The 12026-nt window shown below is 44.3% G+C and overlaps 1 protein-coding gene across 4 annotated transcripts in view; it reads right to left on the bottom strand.

Annotated features, from left to right (window-relative positions):
* Window positions 1-12026, bottom strand: part of kank1a (KN motif and ankyrin repeat domains 1a) — a 415056-nt gene that overhangs the window by 233826 nt on the left and 169204 nt on the right. The window lies entirely within an intron of this gene.

Below are 12026 nucleotides of genomic sequence, written 5' to 3'. Positions count from 1 at the left end.
CATACCATGAATGAATTTAGAAAAAATAAAATCTGCCAACACTGACATCCCACACATCGATGAGCACAAAATTCATCCCTATTTTTGGGGGGCAGGAATAAACCTCCTGGGTGCATTCAAATTGTTCACCGCACTTTTTTTAGTTCGTTCTATTGGATTTGCCGTTCCGTTTTTCCCCAGACTTTAATCATTGTTTTCCCTGCTTCTCCCCTCAAAACATCATTTCACAGCGAGCAGGCACTCTCTCATACCTCTCAAAAATGGTCACATGTAAACAAGCTACATAACTACAAACATTATTACAGCAAAACCCAATGCTGTCCTCAATCAATGTCCATTCTTTTGCACCTCCAGCAGTGCCTTATTGTCTGGCAATCAGGAATAGGAACCCTGAGCAATTATCCCTTCACTGGCCTAGGGTTATTTATGCTAATTTGTAGTATACATCCCAGTTGCACAAACTAACTCCACAACAAACTGGGAACCAAACCTGAGACTATCCTACTCTATACTGCTCAAATAATCACTACCTTAACCAGCTGAACCACAGGGAACATTGCTTACGTTTTCGCACAATTATTCCCAGGTTACATTGTCAGAGAGTGGTTAAGGAAAGAATACATCAATCTCCAACAGCAGGGTTGCTGGAGGGGGAGCACAGCCGACCCTGATCTTGCCACGATGCCACACAAACATCGAACAAGCAATTTCTCTAGCTAATCTATTCCAGTGCAGCTATGACACTGGTGCTTACCCAATAACATGAAAAATTGCTCTGGTATATCCTGTGCACAAAACAACAGGTTAAATCTAACCCAGCTGATGAGCACCCTATCAGCCTCCATCCAATCATCAACAAAGGGATGGAAGGAGTCAAGAATAATGCCATTGAGTGTTACCTACACATCAATAACCAGTTTACTGATTAGGTTCTGCTGGAATTAAACTGAACAATCAGCATCAAACCTCATCATAGCAATGATCCAGGCATGAGCATGACCTGAATGCAGAATAGAAGTGAGTAACTGCCTTTAGCATCAAGGCAGCAGATGCCCGAGTGCAGCATAAAAGAAACCTTAGGAGAATTAAGGTCAATGGGGGTCAAAGGAAAATATGTCCAATGACTGGAGTCATACCTGACACAAAGGAAGATGGTTAAGGTTGCTGGAGGCCATGTCATTGCAGCCCCAGTATATCACTTGTTGCGACGAATGTGGAAATAATGCACTGTTAATTCAGTTCCACTACTCCACAGGTCATAGCGTATTAGTAAAGTTTCCCACCTACTGGAAAATAGCCAAATTAAACACTATTTGTCCCCCAGAATAAAACACACCAAACCAGGTTTCTTTAAACAATAACAAAATTAACTATTTATTAATAAACTAAGTCTTAAACAATAATGAGATAACTCTATATGAGAAAGGATTCTTTTCAAACTTCTTATTCTTCCTAGCCCTCATGCACACACATACATTTTTTTTTAAACTGTTTTAAAAGGATGTTTTGGATTACAACTGTTTCTCAGGAATAAATAGATTGTCACGTTCTGGTTAGATATTTCCAGGTCGGTGAGGTGTCCCAGAGTCGAATAGTCGGATGCCACTCGAAAACTCTCCAGGCGAGGTTGATGAACAATCTGTGATGGGTAGGCATTCACGGCACTTCATCTGTAGCAGGCATCACACACATCTTTCAACAAAGCATGTAGCAACAGGTCTACTTGGGCTTTGAAATAGCAGTCTAGCAATAGAAGCTTTCTTGAGCTTTCAGGATCTCCTAAAACATAAGGGACAACAGGAATCACTCCTGAGGCAGAGATTTTTCAGAGACTGGAGGCAATGGAATCTGCTACTTTTAAAATGCAGGGCTTCCTTTCAGCAAAGAGAAAGCAGCAACTCCTCTTTCCCTAGGTCTTTTCCTCTCCAAGGGTCTTTTTCTCCAGACAAACCACAGCCACCACCTCAAATGTATAAATTTCTTTTTATGAGAGAGACAAGCCTTCTAATTCGAGGGAAGAGGTCTTTTTCTCTGGTCTGCAAAAAACAGGTGCCAACCAGTTTGTTCTGCCTCCTGCCTGGCCAGTTCACTGGTCTTTTACAATGCATAAGTGAAACTGAAACTCTATCAAGTTATGTGACCTGCCATTTCCCTTGCTGTTGTTTGGAACAGATATCTTGCAGTCTCTGTCCCACTCAGTTCAAACACCAAGTTTCAGCATTCAATGTTCACAGAAAATCCTCTTCCTCAGTCTTTTTGAAAACACAGAATTCTAAGCTTTCAAATAAAAAAAAAAGCTCTTGTGAAACGCTACAGAAGTTCCTCGGGGCAGTGTCTGGAACCAAACCACCTACAGGTACTTCATCAATCACCTTCCCTCCATTATAACATTAGGAATTGGGCTGTTTGCTGACCATTCCAGTGCTCACTTCCACATCTCACACAAGAAAAAAAAATTGGAAATGGTCCTTATCTTGCATCATGGAATTCCACAATCAATATCCTGGGGATCACTGCGAATCAGAAGCTCAATGGGACCAGCCATACCAACAAAGTGGTGCATCAGAGCCAGAGAGAGGATGGGTTCTAAAGAATAGTTCACCTTCTGATCCCTTCAGCATCATCTACAAGGCTCAAGTCAGGAGCATAATGGAATACTTAACACCTGGATAGGGAAAGTTGCAGCAACTCCAAAGAATTTCCGCAGCCTTAAAGACATTCACACCATCTAGGCAAGCGCAGTCTGCTTGATTAGTGCACTAAGACTCAATATCCATCCTCTCCACCCTGGCTGCAGTACTGACCATATAGAGAAAAAACAGCAGCAGGTATCAAGGTTACTTTGGCAGTATCTCCCAGCTCTACCGCTGCTTCCATCAAGAGCAGCAAAAGAATCATAAATACACCAACACCACCAAGTTCCACTTCAAGTTACACACCATCCTTACTTGGGACATGTATTGCAGTTCCTTCATCACTGGGTCAAGATAGTGGCAATCCATACTTAACACATTGTGGAAGCTCCATCGGCACATGGTTTGCAGCAGTTTAACGAGGTCCATCACACTTTCTTAGGCAGATGAGAGGCGGACAAAAATGCAGCATTGTTACTGTTGCCCACATTACACAAACTTTAAAAAATTAGAGCAGCCATATTTTTTGAAATAAATGCTTGTGAATTGATGGTAAATGATGTATTTGGCTGGGAATCAAACACAGGTTTCCATCATGGCAGGTGAGAATTCTTCAGTGGTTGGTGATGAGTCCAGGTACTGTGGCCAATTATAGTGCTCTTACCAATACCCCACAAAAGATAGCCACTTGGGCAAATACTGGGATCGCAATAGAGTATAGTTTCCTTGTGTTATGAATGCTGGACCTTGTAACATGATTATGTATTAAAAATTGAGAGTTTTAAAAGTTCAAGATGGAGTCAGGAAGGTCCAGTGACCTCACATTCACTGTGAAAGGACAAGACAGAAGTCTTGGTTACCAGGACAACAGAGAACACAGATCAAATAATTTCTTTCGAAAAGCAGACTGCAGACCTGAACAACAATGGGTTTCACACTCCCAGACTTTTGGGTGGTAAAATAAGGAGTCAGTAATTGCGAAGATGCAAATGTTCAAGGCAACTGTTAACACTTGTGAACCATAGAAGGCCCAAGTGGCTCTGTGAAACCAGACTTCTGGACTATGAATAATGGATCAGTACAATAAGCTACTGACTTGAGTCCATATAAATATAACAGACTTTCTGAAGGCAAACAGGCAGCAAGGGAAGAAACCAGCAGTTGTCGCCTCAGAGCAGGCTGCAAGAAAAGACGACAACCAGTGGGAGCAACTTGAAAGAGAGACAGGGAACACTTGCTCTCGGAAGTCGGATACAGCATAGACAGATCAGACTTGAACCGGTTTGGAAAGTTGAAGCTTGCGGAGAAGTAGAAGACCAGCAATATCAGCTGGAAATGTCTTATTCACAGACATCCGGGTTGAAAGTGCTGGGAGAAGTGAGCGAAGAGGACATTGACTATGAGGAAGGCCTGGGAGATCCAAACCACTAATTGGGAGGAGTTTGTGACTTTTAACCGCAAAGGATTTTGCCATCAAAAAGGACTGTTTCATATAAGTGTGATGTGAGGTTTTCAAGTATTGTAATAAGTAAAGAAACCTTTCTTTGTAATTTGGGATATTAGCTACTTACAAAGTGCTATTCAGTTAACTGGGGATTGCTTTTAGTTTAGTTATTATAATGAAAGTCTTAAAACATGACATCTTGTTGAGTAGTTCTTGAAATTGATCTGGGAATTCATATCTCGCAATCTACATGTTAATGATCTCACTGAGGTCATAACACCTTGGTAGCTTGAAAGTAAACCTGTTGAGATTTATTATATATTAAACATGTGTCAGATGCACAGAATTTAAGTATAGAAGCTGTCAATTTTAAATTGGCTGCAGTGATACCATCTCCATTACTACTCACTCAAGGTGTTTCACTGGTGCCAATACATCACTGTTTGGCCAGATTTACAGCAGTGAACACAATGTTCACAGATCTAAACTGTATCAATGCATATTGAAGCTTTCATTTATGAAAGCCAGCAAATCACAATCCTCCAGTCAGTGAACAGTATTGAAAGGTAAGTACGATGTGTACGAGGCAGGCTACTCTGGCCAAGTGCACTGCTCATTTCAGCTTCTTCTAAATTTCAACCATATATACATAGCAGGACAGAGGCACGCAACATAGTATTCATCAGTTTCCATATATACACTGTTCCATGTGGCAGGCAACAGGATTTCCCTATTTTATAAAGTCACTATAACCTGTTCGGTACCTCATTTGCACTGGTGTGTTTAATGCCTTAGTACCAAACCTATGTACACTGGAGTCAATTTGCGTAGGGGAGGGGCATGGAAAATTAGAGACATTTTGTGGTCTGTTTATATTGTAGAATTGCTACTGTCTAATTTTCCCGGTTTGTCATGTGGGAAAGATTCCATATTAGTAAAACAGAAAGAACTGTCGACTTTGCTTTCTGCCAGATCACCCAAGGAAAATAAAACAAACATTCTCGGCCTGTACATGATGGGTCACCTATTCAGCCTCACTGGGGACAGAAATCTTGGCATCTCTAATAGAAATGTTTATACTTGCCACCAGTTACAGTAACGAAAAAAAAAAGCAAATTGATCTTTAGATAGCCTGAATACAGATTGATGACCTTCACTGCTTAGTGAAAGGGCTCCACATTCCTCTTAACTGATTTCAAAAGGGGTAAGAAAAAAGTGAAAGACAAGGCATCGGAGAAAAATTAATGGAAATATATACACCTTATATCAAATTATTTTTGGAAGAAATGTAAAACATTGCCCTATGTGAATTTCTGAATAAGCTTGGAAAGTGCGCAATTTACCTAAAGTTCTCATTTATTTTTGGGCTAGTGGCATCATCCCAGAACTAGATGCCATATGTCTTGCACCTTACTACAGCAAACTTACTGGCTGCATTGTAAACCTGTTACAATTGTGGAACAGTTTCCACATCAGCAAGTTCCACTTTAAAACCACAGTGGTTATTCAAGACTAATTGTCCAACCCACCCACCTCCCCATTGATGAATAGAGGCCACTGATCAAAACACACTTCTGTTCATTCACTGGATGTGGGCATCGCCAGCATTTATATATTTTTTTATTCATTCATGGGATGTGGGTGTCGCTGGTCAGGCCAGCATTTATTGCCCATCCTTAATTGCCCTTGAGAAGGGGGTGATGAGCTGCCTTCTTGAACTGCTGTTGTCCATTTGGGGTAGGTACACCCACAGTGCTGTTCGGAAGGGAGTTCCAGGATTTTGACCCAGCGACAGTGAAGGAACGGCAATATAGTTCCAAGTCCGGATGGTGTGTGACTTGGAGGGGAACTTGCAGGTGCTGTGTTCCCATGCATTTGCTGCCCTTGTCCTTCCAGTTGGTAGAGCTCGCGGGTTTGGAAGGTGCTGTCTAAGGAGCCTTGGTGCGTTGCTGCAGTGCATCTTGTAGATGGTACACACTGCTGCCACTGTGCGTCGGTGGTGGAGGGAATGAACGTTTACAGATGAGGTACCAATCAAGCGGCTACTTTGTCCTGGATGCTGTCGAGCTTCTTGAGTGTTGTTGGAGCTGCACCCATACAGGCAAGTGGAGAGTATTCCATCACACTCCTGCCTTGTGCCTTGTAGATGGTGGACAGGCTTTGGGAAGTCAGGAGGTGAGTTACTCACCTCAGGATTCCTAGCCTCTGACCTGCTCTTGTAGCCACTTTATCTATATGGCTACTCCAGTTCAGTTTCTGGTAAATGGTTGCCCCTAGGATGTTGATAGTGGGGGATTCAGCGATGGTAATGCCGTTGAATGTCAAGGGGAGATGGTTAGATTCTCTCTTGTTGGAGATGGTCATTGCCCGGCACTTGTGTGGCACAAATGTTACTTGCCATTTATCAGCCCAAACCTGGATATGGTCCAAGTCTTGCTGCATTTCTACACGGACTGCTTCAGTATCTGACAAGTCACGAATGATGCTGAACATTGTGCAATCAGCGAACATCCCCACTTCTGACCTTATGATTGAAGGAAGGTCATTGATGAAGCATCTGAAGATGGTTGGGCCTGGGACACTACCCTGAGGAACTCCTGCAGTGATATCCTGGAGCTCAGAAGGTTGACCAACAACCACAACCATCTTCCTTTGCGCCAGGTATGACTCCAGCCAGCAGAGGGTTTTCCCCGATTCCCATTGACTCCAGTTTTGCTAGGGCTCCTTGATGCCATACTCGGTCAAATGCTGCCTTGAAGTCAAGGGCAGTCACTCTCACCTCACCTTTTGAGTTCAGCTCTTTTGTCCATGTTTGAACCAAGGCTGTAATGAGGGCAGGAGCTGAGTGGCCCTGGCGGAACCCAAACTGAGCACCACTGAGCAGGTTATTGCTAAGCAAGTGCTGCTTGATGGCACTGTTGATGACACTTTCCATCACTTTACTGATTGAGAGTAGGCTGATGGGGCGGTAGTTGGCCGTGTTGGACCTGTCCTGCTTTTTGTGTACAGGACATACCTGAGCAATTTTCCACATTGCAGGGTAGATGCCAGTATTGTAGTTGTACTGGAACAGCTTGGCTAGGGGCGCGGCATGTTCTGGAGCACAGGTCTTCAGTACTATTGCCGGAATATTATCAGGGCCCATAGCCTTTGCAGTATCCAGTGCCTTCAGTCGTTTCTTGATATCACGTGGAGTGAATCGAATTGGCTGAAGTCTGGCATCTGTGATGCTGGGGACTTCAGGAGGAGGCCGAGATGGATCGTCAACTCGGCACTTCTGGCTGAAGATTGTTGCAAATGCTTCAGCCTTATCTTTCGCACTGACGTGCTGGGCTCCCCCAACATTGAGGATGGGGATATTTGTGGAGCCACCTCCTCCAGTTAGTTATTTAATTGTCCACCACCATTCACGGCTGGATGTGGCAGGACTGTAGAGCTTAGATCTGATCCGTTGGTTATGGGATCGCTTAGCTCTGTCTATCGCATGCTGCTTACGCAGTTTGGCATGCAAGTAGTCCTGTGTTGTAGCTTCACCAGGTTGACACCTCATTTTGAGGTATGCCTGGTGCTGCTCCTGACATGCCCACCTGCACTCTTCATTGAACCAGGGTTGGTCTCCTGGCTTGATGGTAATGGTAGAGTGGGGGATATGCCGGGCCATGAGGTTACAGATTGTGGTTGAGTACAATTCTGCTGCTGCTGATGGCGCACAGCGCCTCATGGATGCCCAGTTTTGCATTGCTAGATCTAAGAACATAGAACAGTACAGCACAGTACAGGCCCTTTGGCCCACGATGTTGTGCCGAACCTTTAACCTACTCTAAGATCAAAGTAACTACCTACCCTTCATTCTACTATCATCCATGTACCTATCCAAGAGTTGCTTAAATTTCCCTAATGTATCTGCTTCTACTACCACCGCTGGCAGCGCATTCCACGCACCCACCACTCTCTGTGTAAAGAACCTACCTCTGACATTTCCCCGAAACCTTCTTCCAATCACCTTAAAATTATGCCCCTTGGTGATAGCCCTTTCCACCCTGGGAAAAAGTCTCTGGCTATCCACTCTATCTGTGCCTCTCATCATCTTGTACCCTTCTATCAAGTCACCTCTCATCCTTCTTCGCTCCAATGAGAAAAGCCCTAGCTCCCTCAATCTTTCTTCGTAAGACATGCCCTCTAGTCCAGGCAGCATCATGGTAAATCTCCTCTGCACCCTCTCTAAAGCTTCCACATCCTTCCTATAATGAGGCGACCAGAACTGAACACAACATTCCAAGCGTGGTCGAACCAGGGCCTTACAGAGCTGCAGCATAACCTCGCGGCTCTTAAACTCAATCCCCGTTAATGAAAGCCAACACACCATACACCTTCTTAACAACCCTATCAACTTGGGTGGCAACTTTGAGCGATCTATGGACATGGACCCCAAGATCCCTCTGTTCCTCCACACTACCAAGAATCCTGTCTTTAAGCCTGTATTCTGCATTCAAATTCGACCTTCCAAAATGAATCACTTTACACTTTTCCAGGTTGAACTCCATCTGCCACTTCTCAGCCCAGCTCTGCATCTTGTCACTGTCCCGTTGCAACCTACAACAGCCTTCCACACTATCCACAACTCCAGCAACCTTCGTGTCATTGGCAAACTTGCTAACTCAGCCTTCCACTTCCTCATCCAAGTCATTTATAAAAATCACAAAGAGCAGAGGTCCCAGAACAGATCCCTGCGGAACACCACTGGTCACCGAGCTCCATGCTGAATACTTTCCATCTACTACCACCCTCTGTCTTCTATGGGCCAGCCAATTTTGTATCCAGACAGTCATCTTCCCCTCTATCCCATGCCTCCTCACTTTCTGAATGAGCCTACCATGGGGAACCTTATCAAACGCCTTGCTAAAATCCATATACACCACATCCACTGCTCTTCCTTCATCAATGTGTTTTGTCACATCTTCAAAGAATTCAATAAGGCTTGTGAGGCATGACCTGTCCCTCACAAAGCCATGCTGACTGTCTCTAATCAAACCATGCTTTTCCAAATAATCATAAATCCTGTCTCTCAGAATCCTCTCCAATAATTTGCCCACTACCGACGCAAGACTGACTGGTCTATAATTCCCAGGGTTATCCCTATTCCCTTTCTTGAACAAGGGAACAACATTTGCCACCCTCCAATCATCCAGCACTACTCCAGTGGACAGTGAGGACGCAAAGATCATCGCCAAAGGGGCAGCAATCTCTTCCCTCACTTTCCGTAATATGCTTGGGTATATCCCGTCTGGCCCCGGGGACTTATCTGTCCTCATATCATTCAATATTTCCAGCACATCCTCCCTCTTAACCTCAACCTGTTCGAGCATATCAGCCTGTTCCACGCTGTCCTCACAAATGACCAGGTCCCTCTCACTCGTGAATACTGAAGCAAAGTATTCATTTAGGACCTCCCCTACCTCCTCCGACTCCAGGCACAAGTTCCCTCCACTATCGCTGATCGGCCCTACCCTCACTCTGGCCATCCTCCTGTTCCTCACATAAGTGTAGAACGCCTTGGGATTTTCCTTAATCCTACCCGCCAAGACCATTTCATGTCCCCTTGTAGCTCTCCTAAGTCCATTCTTCAGTTCCTTCCTGGCTACCTTGTAACCCTCTAGAGCCCTGTCTGATCCTTGCTTCCTCAACCTTAAGTAAGCTTCCTTGTTCCTATGTTCAAAATCTATCCCATTTAGCACGGTGGTAGTGCCACACAACACGAAGGAGGGTATCAATGTGAAAGCGGGACTTCGTCTCCACAAAGACTGTGCGGTGGTCACTCCTACCAATACAGTCATGGACAGATGCATCTACAGCAGGCAGATTGGTGAGGATGAGGTCAAATATGTTTTCCCCTCTTGTTGGTTCCCTCACTACCTGCCGCATTCCCATTTTATTGCCCATCACTAATTTCCCTCGAGAAGGTGGTGGTGAGCCACCTTCTTGAACTGCTGAGTGTATATGGTGTAGGTATACCAACAGTGCGACTAGGAGGTAGTTCCAGGATTTTGCCTCAGTAACAGTGAAGGAAAGGCAACATAGTTCCAAGTCAGGATAATGTGTGACTATGGACAGGTACTTGCAGGTGGTGGTGTTACCCTGCATCGGCTGCCCTTGTTCTTCTAGGTGGTAAATGTCACAGGTTAAGTAGGTATTGTCCAAAGAACCCTTGGTGAGTTGCTGCAGTGCATCTTGTAGATGGTACACAATGCTGTCGCTATGCAACAACAGTGGAGGGAATAAATGTTGAAGGTGGATAGGGTGCCAATCAAGCGGGCTGCTTTGTTTTGGATGGTGTGGAACCTCGATTGTTGCTGGAGCTGCACCCATCCAGGCAAGTGGAGAGTATTCCATCACACTCCTGACCTGTGCCTTGGAGATGGTGGACAGGCTTTGGGAAGTGAAGTGGTGAGTTACTCACCACAGAATTCCCAGCCTCTGACTTGTTCTTATAGCCACTGTATTTGTTTGGCTGGTCCAGTTAAGTTTCTAGTCAATGGTTGATAATGTTGAAAATGCTGGTCCCTTTAATTAACCAGGACTTACTTCAGAGTTGAGAGAGAGGTGATGCTCATTGCAGCTTGCATTTAAAGGCTGGGTTTTTTCCCAGTCAGAGTATTACCTCTGGACAGGGAGTTAGTTCAGAAGGGAAGAGTGGCAATTGGTATTTGTACTGAACTGTGGATTGAGAATAAAACAGTTGTGGATCAGAGACCGTCTCCTGCTTCCTGATTTTGGTGAATGAATATCTGCCGTTTGATCAATGGTAACCCCCATTTAGCTGCTTCAGGTAGGCAGGAGTGTTTCAGTTGTTCCCTCGAACTGGAGAAAGAAAAATATTGCTCTGTCTAATAGCAAACCCCCCCCCCGCTGTGTTCATGTCGCCAAAGGCAATAGTCACAAATACCTTAGCTGGCAGTGAGCATCCCACTCCATTACCACCTTATTTACATGACAAATTTGCTAATGTTACAACTGACACTTTTTGACTCGTCGCCTCAGCCACGTGTCAATTTTTCATACGTGCACTTAACGAGCAAATATGGAGAGCATCACAAACAAGCCAATTCTGCCCCTGCCCATCATCCAAATATACACACTGTTAGTAGGGCAAGTGGCTCATACTAGGTTTACAGAACCCAATTATATTGCTGTACCTCAAACACCATTTTCAGTTAATTCAACAGAGGCCAGTATCAAAAGTGGGACCTCCCATCCCTCCCTATCTAACAGCACTATTGGTGCACCTGCACCACACAGACTTGTAACGGTTCAATAAGGCAGCTCACCACCACCTACTCAAGGACAATTAGGGATGAGCAATAAATTCTGGCCTTGCCAGTGACACCTCCATCCCATGAGCAAATAAAAAAAGGTTTAAGAGCACCTCATATATGAACGTTCTTTTTTGTTCTAGGTGTATAAATGTTTTCTACACTACTTCCCATTGTGCATTTTCCACAGTACTTTTTTGGGAATGAAGTGAGAGGGAAAAAAAAAAGAGGTCCTCAGCTTTGCAGATAGGATGGAAATGTACAAAATCCAGATATTAGATGTGTCATTGGGCGTGCATGTATGGTCACGGAACTGTATTTTTTTCTCCTCTGTTTGAGCAGTGTGTCACAGCTGCACGTTACCTAGGCAACAGGAGAATGAAGAGGTCACATGGTATAATGTTTCAATTTAACTGTAAAATAACAGCTGAAACCAGTTTTTGAGACACACCAGCGAAGCGTGCTTACTGGATTAAGGAGCTGTCTATTTCTCAGCAGAATTTCTACCATGAGCTACAGGCCATGTTAACTGCCCAAGGAGGAAAAAACCCTTTGAAGAGACCATTTGTATTGCTGGAGGTAGCAAAATTCCTTTTCTTTTCTTTCAATCCAAGAAGTCTTTGCTTTAAGATTGAATCT

This window comes from Heterodontus francisci, chromosome 4, assembly GCF_036365525.1.
Source record: "Heterodontus francisci isolate sHetFra1 chromosome 4, sHetFra1.hap1, whole genome shotgun sequence".
Lineage (NCBI taxonomy): Eukaryota > Metazoa > Chordata > Chondrichthyes > Heterodontiformes > Heterodontidae > Heterodontus > Heterodontus francisci.
The sequence above is the reverse complement of the archived record's forward strand: the minus strand, read 5'-3'. Positions and strand labels throughout refer to the sequence as shown.